This window comes from Patiria miniata, unplaced genomic scaffold (genome assembly GCF_015706575.1).
Source record: "Patiria miniata isolate m_02_andy unplaced genomic scaffold, ASM1570657v1 HiC_scaffold_18, whole genome shotgun sequence".
Classification (NCBI taxonomy): Eukaryota; Metazoa; Echinodermata; class Asteroidea; order Valvatida; family Asterinidae; genus Patiria; species Patiria miniata.
In genome coordinates, this window is record NW_024037056.1 from 13,192,122 (window position 1) to 13,207,326 (window position 15,205).

The window sequence follows — 15,205 nt, forward strand, 5'->3', positions numbered from 1 at the left end:
AAACAAAAAAAATTGGTTTCTTTTTTTTGGGGGGGGGGGCATGGCCCCCTTTGCCCCCCCCCCCCTGGATCCGCCCTTGCATACAGACACACCTGCATGTACCTGGCTACGCCACTGTACTGCTAAACAAACAGGTCCAGAATCAGATATTTTGTTCACAAGGCAGCGCGCACAATGAGGATGTGCCCCCCCCCTCCAAAAAAAATAACCAACCAACCTTTACTGAACAAGAACAAGATCTAATTGAGTAGAAACACAGTTTGTTCCACCGACAAATTCTGTAACACAAAACAAAACTCCATGAGAGTGAACACTAGACAAGAAACATACATGGGGTAATTAATATAAGCAGTGTTTATTTTTGAAGTTCTCAAGTTTGTGTAAAAGTCTTAAACTACTCATAGCGTTCGGGGAAAAAAAATTTAATAGGTAGTTTAGCGCCCTCTATGGCAATCCAGAATAAATACCTTTTGCAAAATGGCCTCCGGTTTTCGGTTTAATATTTGAGCTGCGGCTGTGCAGAACGTTCGTTTGTTACTAAACAGTACTGTAACTAACTAACGAACTAACTAATTAACGGAGAGACATGATGATTTGTTGGGCGGTTGTCCGCAGCTAAAAAAAATGCATGTGTAATATTTTTCAACTCAATGAATTTTCCTAAAATTCCTTTAATATTTAGGTCTGACACAGAGAATCCTACGAGTTTTCATCAATAAAATCCTCCTAACTGAACTAATGTTAACAAATTAATGACAAGCATAACGGTCACTGAGTTGCACATTTTGCACGGTTTTGGTGTTTTGATTAGGTTTATTATTTTCTATGATTTTGATCAACAAGATTTCGGGGATGTTTGCATTTTGATAGATTATCTAGCCACCAACCAAGTTGTCTATAATCTACTTGTTGATTAAAGATGCATCACGTCAAGTTGTATGGGTCATCTTTGACGAAGACGCTGCTCTCTCAACCGTATAGAGAAAATAAAATACAATAATTTTTTTAAGTTCATTATAGGAACCCCAGTTTAACGGTATTTTCAGAATGTTAAATTTTGTTACTGAAATGGAATTCGAGTTGCCGTCTGAATATCTATCTGCCATGAACAAGTAGTTATGGTAAAGGAGATCTAAGACGAAATACTTCCATCAAAGTTCGGTTTGACGCGGGGATTGTTTTCTTTTTTTCTTTCTGAAATGAAGACGCAGATGAGAGGTCAGACACTAGGGAGAGGCAGAGCGGTGATACTTGCCTCCTTCTCATCTCCCCAGCGAAGGTTATAGCCAAGGCCAGTTTGGACAACAGTTATTTTCAGCGCACTGATAAAAGTAAGGGCCGCAGTGTATGTCACCCCGTACTAGAAAATAAAAATAAAAACTAATTATTTCTTTAACAAAATACAATTTCAGGGCACATCGATCCCAATGACAAATACTCTCACCCATTAGGTCTACATATGTCTCTTATTTCAACCCAAATTAACTTTTTCCCCAGTTTAGAAACAAACATAATTGGACAGTCCTGGCATTATTCCGGGACATCCACTCCCCATCCCCCGCGACGAACGTCTTTTGGGCTAAATTTTCTTTTGTTGTTCTGCTTCTTGTGTTTTGGGCTGTGTGTTGCTATGGAGAGTACCCCTTGGCCCCCACCCCACTTTGCACAGCCTATAATTAGGAGATGGCTTGGCCAGATGATTAACCCCTCCCTTCAATTCTCTATCAGCCACAGACAAAATGAGGTTAACATCCAACTTTTAATAACATTGAATCGCAAGGGCAATGTGAACTTTTGAAACTTTTGCACATGAGATAAAAATGAATTGTCGTTCAACAGAATCAGGTTGACCATTCAACCCAACTACAAACAATATAGTCAGAGTATTACACATACCTTGACGTTCTCCACTGACTGCATATTGGTCAGAATCGCCATCACTCCGTCCTATGAAAAAAAAACCTACAAAACGGCACAAAAAAATGATTGTTTATGAATTATGACCTATCAGCTTCTTGCCACTTACCTCCATTTGAATTATTATTATTTGAACTTTCATATACTGTCCTATCGCTTTAAATGAGTACAGAGAACTTAAACTGCTGTTTTTGGAATCTCCAATGCAAAACAGAATAAATTACGTTTTGATGTGTAAGGTATTCCTAATGTAATAAATAATAATAATATCGGAGTCTTATATAGCGCACGTTTCTACTAACTATTAGGTACTCAAGGCGCTGGAGATATGTCTGTTATTAAAGAAAGGTAAATAAAGTATATGAGAAATATGAGACCCATTATGTAGCACCTTATAAGGGTTTACAAGGTACTGCGGCGCATATTGCAGCCACTGCCAGAAACACCGGGGCAAACCCCTTCTCTAAGCGACAAGTGTTACTGGGTTCTTTAACGTGCATTACACAACACACGGGACCTACGGCTTTACGTCCCATCCGAAGGACGAAGCAATAATGGTAAAGTGCCTTGCTTAAAAGTACAAGCACCATGTTCCCACGGTCAGGATTCGAACCCATGTACCACGGCACACGAGTCGAACACCCTAACCATTGGACCACAGCACCCCATCATAAGACCTATATATATGTCGCGTGTGTCGTTATATTTACCTTGCAGACTAGCTGCTTCACTAGTCATCACAGTACTAGCAATCAAGCCGATTATCAGAAGAGTGACCAGTAACATCTTCATTGTGAGTAGTGGGGAATTCAATGCCGTTCAAAGGAAATGTCTGTGGATCTGTCGCCAAAAGAGAAAAAGAACAATAGGAACGGGTCAAATTCGAATACCGATCTTATCCTTCACCAGCAACAAAACAATTGCTCACTATCTTCAGGGTGCATAACAACTTAACCTGTGGCAGTTTCAGCTCAGTGAGAAACATAAAACACATGTACCATACTTATAGGGTTTCATAACTGGATTCCGTTGCTAAAACTTGCTAAAGCCCGGTTCAACATACTCCACGCGAATTCTAATGCGAAGCGAATTCGACGTCATGAAACATTCGCTCATGCGAAATTTGCACGAGTTGAAAATGTTCAACTTACGAATTCGCAGCGCGAATACTTGCCATTACGTCACAAATTCGCGTTCGCTTTCGCGCCGAGTATGAACCGGGCTTAACACAGTAAAAACAAAGTGCGCTCAAGTCACGAAAGTATATATTGCAAAGGTTTTTCTATCGTTTCTAAACATGGTTTGAGCACACACAAAAAGGTCCGAGTGAAACGCTACCTTTTCACCTATAAATTAAGCAGTCAAGAAAAAGGAACAACTATTATGTCATGTACACGTACATGAAAATAACGTTCGAATACTTACGTATCTTCAGTGTACTTCTCTGTTCTTTGTATCAAGCAACGCTGTAGTATGCTTTCTGTTTGATGTCAGAGACAATAATTCTCTCAGTGACAGCAGTTTATATATTTCCAAACCGCTCTTGTGATCCAAACTCAACAGACCACCAAATTGCATCATCGTCTACCAAACCTGACTGTAGACGCTCATAATTATCTACAGATGTACAGACATGTCGCCCATCAAATCCAACCATGCATGTCCCTGACAGAGCCTTGTCAATATTGTCGTTGTGAAATTTGCATTCGTTGGCCATTCTCTGGAAAAGTCATTGCGTTTTTAATCGCGTGTTCTATGTTTCTTTTCATTATTGAGACCATTATCCACTCCAAAACCTAGTCGAAGTGGTCAGAAAGGTGTCAAGATCACAATAAGTGCCTACTTCATAATTCAGCGTGGTTTCTGTAGTCACATATACTGAAATGAAGTTGAGTACAAGCCGATGATCGGATGAGCGGAGGGGCAGGGTGAAAATGCGAGGCGTATAAATAAAGTTTACGGACGTTGATGTAATTCATAGAAATTGCTTTCCTTTTGCTGCCTTTGGTCAAATAATATAATACTTGATTTGATTTTCTTTAACTAATCAGATATCTCTAGAAAATAAGCAGAATCTGCGGGTGAGGTGTTATAAAACGAACACAACCTGCTTTGACAAGTGGTATATACTTGCAAACATCGAAAAATAAAACTACCAAGTGTTTCGAAATACCTTACGAAGATGTTGGTAAATGACAGTCTAAAGCATCCTGTATAATAATGGCACCTGGTGTGAAGTCATTTTCAAGAAAAATGGTACTTTTGTATACATTTCCAACGTTAGTCGGCCGACCACCGTTGGAAAAACCTAATTACTATTTTTCAACCACTACTGCAAATTTACCATTTTTGTACCAGTCCAAATGTTGTTTGCTATTGGTTCCATGTTCATGAACGGGTGCACGCCAGCTAGACTGGTTCCCTTACCTTACAATTTTCCGGCATTTTTGATCCATTTCATCTTCAGTGGAGTCCGGGAACCAGACTACCTGAACATTTGTGTTTTTCTTGGTTTTTCCAGCATTTTCGAACGCAAAACTTCAAACATGTCAGTGTAACAATATTTGATCTATTATACTAACCCCCATGTGAACTGCACATAATGTCTAGACTCAACAATAGAGTCAATATCGGTAGACGTCAATATGGAGTTTGACGGAGCCTCTAACGTCCTTGGAGTTTATGCGATATAATTTTTCTCATCTAAAAATAAATGTTTTATGGCTTTTTCGTCTCTCCATAGACACAATAAAATTCTGCTCCGAGCTAACGAAAGAATGGTTTGTGACTATTGTACACTGTAGGAATCATATATTTTCGGCAATAAAATAGAGGAAAATTGGTGAGGTACGATTGCAACTTAGAAAATGGACTAGAATATTATGGTACTGAATGCTTCGAGTTCGATTGAGAAAATAAAATCGAACACATAACTCCGTGGATCACAGTTTTACTGTACTGGCCCCGTGTAAAAGCAGTCTATGTTGATAACGCCTCACCAACACATTCTGTGCTTATTTTGTAGAGATATGTCTGTTTAATTCAACAAAATCCAATTTAAGTATTATATTATTTGACCAAAGGCAATAAAAGGAAAATGTCTTCTTTGAAAATAAGAATTGCATGCATCAATGTTCATAAATTTCATTTATATGCCACGCAATTTCACCCTTCCCTCTCGCATCATATACTGAACTTCCTCTCAGTATTTTGTACACTTTAATTAATACAAACCACGCTAAAGTAGGCACTTTTTATTTTGACACCTTTCCGACTACGTCGGGGCATGGTCGGGGATTGTCACTTAAATTTGCCCGAGGGGTGGGGATTTTGTCACTTCAAAAGTGACAATCCCGACGTCTTGGGTGGGGCAGCCAGGGGGGTGGAGGGGTGGGGGAAACAATATTGATAGGCGCATAAGTTTCATGAAATTACAATTGAATGCAGGCGAAGTTTGCACTATCAAGTTAAGCCAATACAGGTTTCCACGACGGTGGGCGTAGGGGAGATGATAACCGGTATATTCCAAATGATCTCGCGCATTCTCGCTTGTGCGTCATCACGTGACTTGTCAACGGTCGGATGTCGTATAATGGCGGCAAGCTTATTTTCACAACCTTGTATTACGCGTGCAAGACGTAAACACAGACAGCCCGGTATGTCACGAACTTGGTCGGGAATGTTTGGCCCGTGGTCTAGGGACGGTGACTCCATCAGCAAAGTGTGATGTGATGACTTGCCGTCGATACAGAACGGTTATCGCACAAAGTTGACTGAACGTGACGTCTCTTCACAGTTCGCCAAACTCAATTAAACCGGTGCTTCTGTCTGTATAACATAACTGCATGCAAACAAATCCTTAAGGTCGAGACCAGTAAATCGGTCCGAAATTGCCTGCGCCGGCCAAATCACGATATGCATGCCCTCAAAATCTCCAGTATTTGAGCATGCTATGGGTCATGAACTTGAGGGTTTGTAAAAAATATGGGTGGAAGCCGTGCACAGGACTGTGAGCTTGTAGTTCCGTTCAATTTGGATGAAATTGGGGCAAATTTTGCAATGGAATGTAGGCATCGTTTTTCAACATGGCGATGGGCTTCAGGACTATTTTCAGGGTGATCATCTTCGGATGGAAATTTCTCAAATTTTGGTCTCCCAAAAAGTGGGTCCAAAAATTACGGCGTGGGGTTCGGGGCCCGCTTAAGGACCCCGAGTTTTTTGGGGGTTTTTGATTCTAGATGCTCTGTGGTGCGATCTGAGGCAATTTCTGACCACTTTGACAAATTTTTGGATGGAAAAATGGTGGTGTACGCAGTGCCTGCCTTTATTGCGACGTCACTAAAAAAAATATTAAAAAAAATATACAAAAATTGGTTCGGTTCTTTTTTTGGGGCGGGGCCATGTCCCCCGTTGGCCCCCCTCACTGGATCCGCCCTTTTTGTAACCCTTTTGTCCTAGGTCCACGAAAACACCCATTCTGGAATTTGTATTCCTGTGGAGACATTTCTTTGTTCTCGTGTAGTAAAGTTTTCGAGTGTGAAATTGAAGTTTCAAAATGCTCTTATTTTAACCAGAATTAATTTCCTGGGCTGAAATTTGGACTAAATATCCCTTTTCTAAAACTCTTCCATTTGCGACGATCAACCTACCTTGGAAATTCCTAGTTTTTGAGTAAAATCCATATATCTATTTCGTGAAATAGACGTGAAATTCTTGTGGAGACGTATTCATCTATAGAAAAAATGTTCTTCTGGAGACGTATACAATCTTTTGTTCCCTATTGTGTTCATGTCTCCGTAAGGTAGTAAATTCCAGCACATACTCACACACACACACACACCCACCCACCCACCCACACACACACACAGACTTGTTTCACATACCTAGTGTGGACTTTCCTTTCTTTTCGTGTAGTTAAGGAACACCAGTGGAAAAACTCATTTTTCTCAAACTGTGAAAACTCTTACAACCCATTTTTTTTTCAATGATTCCCTTTAGTGTTTCTCTTCATTCTGCTACAGATAAACCTAACCCAAAAATGCCTCTAAACCTGTTTTCCAGAAATGGGGAAACACTGTGTGGACGTGGGCAAGTCCACACTTCGTCGCTGCTACCTACATTATGTGGACGTCTTTTGTTCGGAAGTCCACACTGCGTATGTAAGACAAGCTCACCCACACACACACACACACACCTGGCTACGCCACTGTACTGCTAAAAGAAACAGAAACCAGAAACAGATTTTTTTTTCACAAGACAGCGCGCAAAATAAGGATGTGCCCCCCCCCCCCAAAAAAACCCCACCCCAAACAAACAAACAAACACACCTTCACCCCCACCCACAAATTCTGGAACAGTACCTCACAAAACAAAACTCCATGAACAGAACTGAAACACTATAGTGAACACTAGACAAGAAACATACATGGGGTTATATAAGCAGTGTTTATTATTTTGTGAAGTTCTCAAGTTTGTGTAAGTCTTAAACTACTCCTAGCGTTCGAAAAAAAACCCATTTTAATAGGTAGTTTAGCGCCCTCTATGGCAATCCAGAATAAATACCTTTTGCAAAATGGCCTCCGGCTTTCGGTTTAATAATGTTGTTCGTAAATGATATGACTGTTTTCTTGTACTTCGGTATTCATGCATACATTTTATAGGACCCCCTCTATGACGCAGTTTCGTACACAGAATAAACGAAGAAACATAGAAACCTGGGCCCTGGATACTGACAAAGAAAAAAAAAAATGTGTAGTATTTTTCAACTCGATAAATCGTCCTCAAAGTCCTTTGGTCTGACAAAACTTTTGCATTCATGCACACATAAAATGACGCAGTGACATCACACTGACTCCTACGAGTTTTTATCAAAAATTCTCCGACATCGATATGTTAAAATTAATCAGCATTTTCATGTGCGTTTTCTTTTTTTCACAGCTTGGTGTTTTGATTTGTTATGTTTTGATCAAGAGGATGTTCTCAAAGATGCTTGAATTTTAATAAGGTTATATTTGCCAGCCACCATGAAAACCACATGTGTCAATTAATGTACTTGATTAGATGCTAGAAAATTTTGGGCCCTCCTTCTCAGAGACACTGCTCTTTCAACCCTATGAAAGAAAAGAAAGAAAATTCAACAGTTGTTTTAGTTCACTAGGAACCCCAGTTATAAATGGTTCGTTTTCGTAATGTTCAATGTTGTTACTAAAATGGAATTTAGGTTGCAATCTGAGTATCTACAAACATAAATATACTAAAATGCCATCGGTTATCACAAAGGAAATCTACGGCAAAAGACTTCAATCAAAGTTTGGCTTGACGCCGGGGATTTTTTTTCCTGTGAGATGAAGACGCAGATGAGAAGTCAGAGATACTTTGGGAGAGATTAGTCTTGCTTGGCCCAGACGTCAGTGATCGAAAGCGATGGTTGCATTGATGTAGAGCGCCCTTGCAATCTATTTTCTTTAACTTTCTCGCACTAACGTCTTGGGAATCTTGCAGCAATGGAGGCGTGGCCGTCTAAAATGTAGATTATCGTCCCATTGGTGTAAATATTATTATAACACCTCACCCACAGATTCTGTGTCTTGATTGGCCGAGAGTGAGTCACATGTTACTTTCTAATTTTGCTATCTTTCTGTGCACGGCCAAAAGTACTATACTCGTAGCAACCAAAGTACTATACCATTGGCAACCAAAGTACTATTTCCACGGCGCGGTATTTGTGTGCAAATGGATGCTTGTGTGCGCGTTGCGCGTTGCGCGTTGCGCGTAGCGCGTATTGTTCCAAAGAGAGCGCGCCGCAGACTTGGATTCAAACATTTCGTGAAGGGGTAGTTTGGAAGAGAGAAATACATTTTCCACCAATTTTGTATTGAAATTGAAGTTTATTTCAACTGTGTTCAGATTTAAATAATTTAAAATATTAAAATCAAGCAGAATCTGTGGGTGAAGTGTTATAAAACAAATATTGAATGCTTTATCTCGTGGTGAAGTAAAACTAGCCTCCCTCGATGATCCATGGACCATTCTATTTTCCCTCGGCTTCGCCTCGGGAACATAGAATGTCCATGGATCACCTCGGGAGGCTAGTTTTACTACACCACTCGAAGCATTCAATATTTGTATACTAGCGTATTAGGCCAAGACTGTAGGAGAACATTATAGAGTATATGGTGTGAAAACAAAATAAGATAATACTTGCCTCCTTGTTTATAATCTCCCTACGACTCAAGGGTAAAACTCCCGCTTTAAACAACAGCCAGTGGGTTTATGTCTGCAGGGTTCAAATCTATAGGGGCAGACCATATTCCGTACTGCAGGGGGGGGGGAATAAAATACTGATTATCCCTCGAATAAAATACAATTTGGCACATGGATCCCAATGACAAGTACTCTCTCCCCTTACATTCGGGATGTTTATCCATGAGATAAAATTGAATTTTCCTAATCGGCAGAATCGGGTCGAACATTCAACCCAACTACGGACAATAGTGGTACCTGAATATACATACCTTGACGTTCTCCACTGACTGCATGTTGGCCAGAATCACTATCACTCCGTCCTACGAAAAACACAAAACGGCACCAAAAAATGATTGTTTGTTTATGAATTACGACTTTCTTATTGTGTTATCGCACATGTTTTGCACTTTCTTATTGTGTTATTGCTGTTAACGAGGAGTAGGCCTACAGAGAACTGAAATACTGTTTTGTAATGTGTAAGGTATTCCTTTGTCTCACTCATAAACAAGACCTATGTCGCGTGTCGTTTTACCTTTCAGACCAGCTGTTTCACTAGTCATCACAGTACTAACAATCAAGCCGATTATCAGAAGATAACTGATCAGGAACACCTTCATTGTGTGTAGCGGGTAATTCGATGTCGTTCAATGGAAATGTCCGTGGATCTGCCCCAAAAGAGAAAAAGAAGTACTGTTCTTTCAAAGATTGCTATACTGGAACGGGTCAAATTCGAATGCCGATCTTAGCTACGAAGACTGGTACCAAGAGTTGAAGATGATGGCTTGAGAATTAAGTATGGGTATGAAATACGTATGGGTATGCCACAAAACGTCCGTCGCGTCTGATGTAAACAACCGGGTTTTTTTTTCAAGGGAACGGTAAGATATTCGGTTTGTTTTCTTTCAACCAGACCTTTGAAATAGTAAACAATCCAAAACATGACGGATTTCAGACCGTAATTAAGATTTCAGACCCTTTAATTGCGCTCAAGTCATGGAAGTAGTTTCTAAACACGGATTCGCAAAAGGGTCACAAGTATAAACGCTACCTTGTCAACCATCAGTTCAACTGTAAAAAAAAAAAAAAATAACATATGTCATGTACACGTACAACAAAATAACGTACGAATACTTACGTATATCTGTAGTGTACTTTTCTGTTGTTTGAATATATATCAAGCGACGCTCAAGTGATGTGATGTTTTGTGGTTGATGTCAGAGACTAATTCTCTCAATGATAGCACGGAAATTTGTATACTTCACCAAACCGCTTGTGTAATACAAACTCAAAAGACCACCAAATTATATGATCGTATACCAAACCTGATGCTAGACGAGTACAGAAGTTAGTGTCGCCCATCAAATCCAACCATGCATGTCCCTCACGGATCTTTGTCAATTGTCGTTGTAATATGAATTCGTTGTTCATTCTCACTGGAAAGTCATTGCGTTTTATGTCGCGTGTCCTATGTTTTGATGTGGTCAAAAAGTTGTCAAGATCACCAAGACCGAAATGTGTATCTTTGTAGAGACATCGCTTTGTTCTCGTGTACAAACAGGCTAGAGGGTCGAATGCTATTTCCAAAAACGCTCCTATTTGAACCAGAATTACTTTCCGGGGTCGAAATTCTGACCAAATATCCCTTACATAAAATACTTGAATTTGCGACGGATAAGTACACCTTCGAAATTCCTAGTTTTTGAGTACAATGTATTTCGTGAAATCCTCGTGGAGACCTATTCACCTTTAGAAATTTCCTTGTGGAGAATTTTACATGCTTTTGTTCCGTATTATACCCAGGTCTCCATATGGTAGCGGTGTTAGAATCAAAAGGGGTACATACCTATGTTCCCCAATACCTATGTTCCCCAAAATCCTACCCTATAACCCTAACCCTAACCTTAACCCTAGCCCTAACCCTAACCCTAACCCTATAACCCTAATCCTAAGGATTTCGGGGTACATCGGTATTAACGGGGCAAATTCGAATACCGATCTTATCCTTCACCAGCAACAACACACTTGCTCACTATCTTCAGGGTGCGTAACAACTTAACCTGTGGCAGTTTCAGCTCAGTGAGAAACAGAAAACACATGTACCATACTTATAGGGTTTCATAACTGGATTCCGTTGCTAAAACTTGCTAAAGCCCGGTTCAACATACTCCATGCGAATGCGAAGCGAATTCGACGTCATGAAACATTCGCTGCGAAATTCGCCCGAGTTGAAATATGTTCAATATGTTTTATGGCTTTTTTGTCTCTCCATAGACACAATAAAATTCTGCTCTGAGCTAACGAAAGAATGGTTTGTGACTATTGTACACTGTAGGAATCATATATTTTCTGCATTCAGATAGAGGAAAATTGGTAAGGTACGATTGCAATTTAGAAAATGGACTAGAATATTATGGTACTGAATGCTTGGAGTTCGATTGAGAAAATAAAATCGAACACATAACTCCATGGATCACAGTTTTACTGTACTGGCCCCGTGTAGAAGCAGTCTATGTTGATAACGCCTCACCAACACATTCTGTGCTTATTTTGTAGAGATATGTCTGCTTAATTTAACAAAATCCAATTCAAGTATAATATTATTTGACCAAAGGCAATACAAGGAAAATGTCTTCTTTGAAAATAAGAATTGCATGCATCAACGTTCATAAATTTCATTTATATGCCACGCATTTTCACCCTTCCCTCTTGCATCATATACTGAACTTCCGTTCAGTATTTTGTACACTTTAATTAATACAAACCACGCTAAAGTAGGCACTTTTTATTTTGACACCTTTCCGACTACGTCGGGGCATGGTCGGGGATTGTCACTTAAATTTTGCCCGAGGGGTGGGGATTTTGTCACTTCAAAAGTGACAATCCCGACGTCTTGGGTGGGGCAGCCAGGGGGTGGAGGGGTGGGGGAAACAATTGATAGGCGCATAAGTTTCATGAAATTACAATTGAATGCAGGCGAAGTTTGCACTGTCAAGTTAAGCCAATACAGGTTTCCACGACGGTGGGCGTAGGGGAGATGATAACCGGTATATTCCAAATGATCTCGCGCATTCTCGCTTGTGTGTCATCACGTGATTTGTCAACGGTCGGATGCCGCAATGGCGGCAAGTTTATTTTCACAACCTTGTATTACCCGTGCAAGAGGTAAACATAGACAGCCCGGTATGTCACGAACTTGGTCGGGAATGTTTGGCCCGTGGTCTAGGGACGGTGACTCCATCAGTAAAGTGTGATGTGATGACTTGACGTCGAGTATTACCTCCGCCAAGCTTCATCGGTTTTATTTGTTTGTTTGTTTGTTTGTTTGTTTGTTGGGGGTGTTGGGGTGTTGGGGTGTTGGTTTGTTTGTTTGTGTGTTGGGGTGTTGGGGTGTTTGTTTGTTTGTTTGTTTGTTTGTCTGCTTAAAAGATAAATCAAAAAGTTATGGACAGATTTTAATTCTTTTTAGTGGAGGTCTGTGGTACAATTACAAATCGGTTAGATTTTGGAAGTGCTCAGGATCTGGGTTACCGGTTAAATTAACCCTAGTTGCGACTCTGCAAAGCGAGTGCCAATTAACAAGCGTCTAGCAGCCAGTCCAGATGATGGTATTCAGGCCAGGCCGTGACACTTGGCTATACGGCTAGCAATAATTAACGCACAAGTATATTATGGGAAGTGGCTGCGCAATGGCTTCCATTGGTGCGCGTGTTGTACATAACCGTAGCCAAGTGATAACGGACGCAGCCTGAACAGAATGAAAACAACGAGTTAACAGTTTTCTTGTCACAAGAGGGCCAGTTATGCATGGATCGTATTGTGTTTCATTTTTTCTAGGTACACGTCAACACCGTGACACAGATACTATCGTGATTGCTTGAGCAGCTGGCACAGGACTTGTACTAGTGTTAAGACTCGATTCGCCTCGTGCCATTAACAATGATTAACTCGTTACTCTGGACATTCTTCTGTAACTGGAAAATGCCAAGTGCAATTACATTGTCGTCACGTGGAAAGCACGTACTGCACAAAAACACACCCACTGTGCAAACGATATACGTGTAGAGTTTTAAAGGTGTCGACCGGGGTAAAGTTTTGCGTATTAGAATTAGGCATACATAATTGTTTTTGATGCAAGTTAAGAAAAATGGAGCTATCCGCTCCGTTCTCAAGTACCCCCTCACCGGCATAGAGAGTACAGTTGGGGGTGACCGACCGACGCCATCTTCAACTTTGCCCGACTGCAATTTTGCGGCGACGCGCGGCCGTACCACTGCGTGTACATAGTACAAATCCCCCGGTGTACATGTACGCGCGCCACACACAAGGAACGGTGCGCGTGAACCAGCTAAATGTCCCACCCATGGGACGTCGTTGGTAGGTAAAAGGGCGCCCTCTTGTTGGCGCACGGAGCCCATACATGCAGAGACTTGTGTTTACTAATCTTCGATATATTTCGAATCATAATAACTGGGATCAAATTGAGTCCAAGTTTTGTGTCATTCATCAGACACGTAAATGAATTTTTCGTCAGATGGTCCCGTGTCTTTCCAACTTGTAAAGATTATTTCGTAACCTGTTTGTGGCATTTTGGAATCAACAAGCAGTTCGGTGCAGGTTGACTGAGATCTTCAAGAAGTACACTCTTTTCGGTCCAAGATACATCCGGTACAGGACTGTCTGGCACCCAATAAGCGCGGTAACGTCGCGGCCGGGTCGTCAAGTTATGCAAAGTACAAAATGCGATTGCTATTAGACAAACCAGATATAACTCTACAAGATTTTATGCTAGGATAATGTGATAAATTATCTGCATTAAATGCCAGGGTATGATTTTCTTTGTAAATGTTGGGTCAACAACTATATAATACACAAGCTGATTTACCCGATCATAGATCGGGCAGGGCGTAGTGTTGGGGATGAAAATGTGGGGAGTTAAATGTAAATGGGGGATATAGTTGGGGAGACATGCAGTTATAGAAAAACATTTTCTGTGGTGTGATCTGAGGCAATTTCTGACCACTAAAACCAATTTGAGCAAAATATCATCTTTTAAACATCATTTTCTAGCTTGGGGTAATTGAATCAGCTACACGGTATTCTGAGCAATAGAATCATTATAGTAGGCTACAATTTATATTCGGGGAAGAAAAAGTGGGGGGGGGGACCAAACAATGTCCCCGCTTTAAAATGAATAATAACCAAACCTTGTGACGAGATTTTGACGAGATTTTATTGCAAGAGACGTGGACTCCGCGTTGTAAAAACACCCTCGGGAACACCTGCCTATGGTAGGCAGGTGTTCCCGAGGGGTGTTTTTACACCACGGAACCCTTGGAATGGGTTGAGGGTCCCAGGCTAGATCGTAAAGCTAGGGCTGCTCCATGCATGGGTTCTATTCCTTCCTCCATGGTTCAGCCACGGGTTATGAGCAGAATCTGTGAGCAGAATCTGTGGTAGGTATGATCACTCCATAATGGCAGTGTGTGCAAAGGCAAATTCCCTTTTCCCATTAGATTTTCGACTCGTCTAGTTCGCCTCTGTGACAGAAGAGTGTACTTGAAGCTGACCGCCAGACCTGGACACAAAGACCATGGACACACAGACCTAGAGAACGGTCCAACATTCCAAGGAGCGTGAAGGCGGTCTGGTTCCTGTCATATCTCGGCAATCAAGCTGTCAATTAGTTCAGTTATCTTCCATAGAGCAAGGACCAAACCAATAAATCATAGCTTGTCAGTCTTCAGGCTAGTTCAGCTCCCATGGCGCCATTCTCATCATGGGCATTAACTAGTCTTGGTCCAAGTTCCCTTAAAGGTAGAGTACATCGATCATTTGTCATTTGTGCATTTTTAGCTGCCGCTGAGCAGCTCAACAAAATGGTCGTGACCGTTAGTTGGTTAGTTAGTAACAAACGTCACCAACAGCCTTGCATTGCTACCATGATCACCACGTCCCTGGCAGGCCCTTAATAGGTCCCAAATGACCGCCAACAGAAAAAAAGTACCAGTTTATGCAGTCCTGGAAAATTGGGTCACTAGGGTGA

The 15,205-nt window shown here is 41.0% G+C and overlaps 2 long non-coding RNA genes across 2 annotated transcripts; both read right to left on the reverse strand.

The window, feature by feature from the left end:
• Window positions 1-1,896: 1,896 nt before the first annotated feature.
• LOC119724677 lies at window positions 1,897-3,427 on the reverse strand. The gene is made up of 3 exons (XR_005270667.1): window positions 3,343-3,427; window positions 2,628-2,757; window positions 1,897-1,947 (listed from the first exon to the last, which is right to left on the reverse strand). It is a non-coding gene; the product is annotated as an uncharacterized LOC119724677 (long non-coding RNA).
• Window positions 3,428-9,126: 5,699 nt separating this feature from the next.
• On the reverse strand, window positions 9,127-9,823 carry LOC119724678. Its single transcript, XR_005270668.1, has 3 exons — window positions 9,695-9,823; window positions 9,432-9,482; window positions 9,127-9,233 (listed from the first exon to the last, which is right to left on the reverse strand). It is a non-coding gene; the product is annotated as an uncharacterized LOC119724678 (long non-coding RNA).
• Window positions 9,824-15,205: the final 5,382 nt, after the last annotated feature.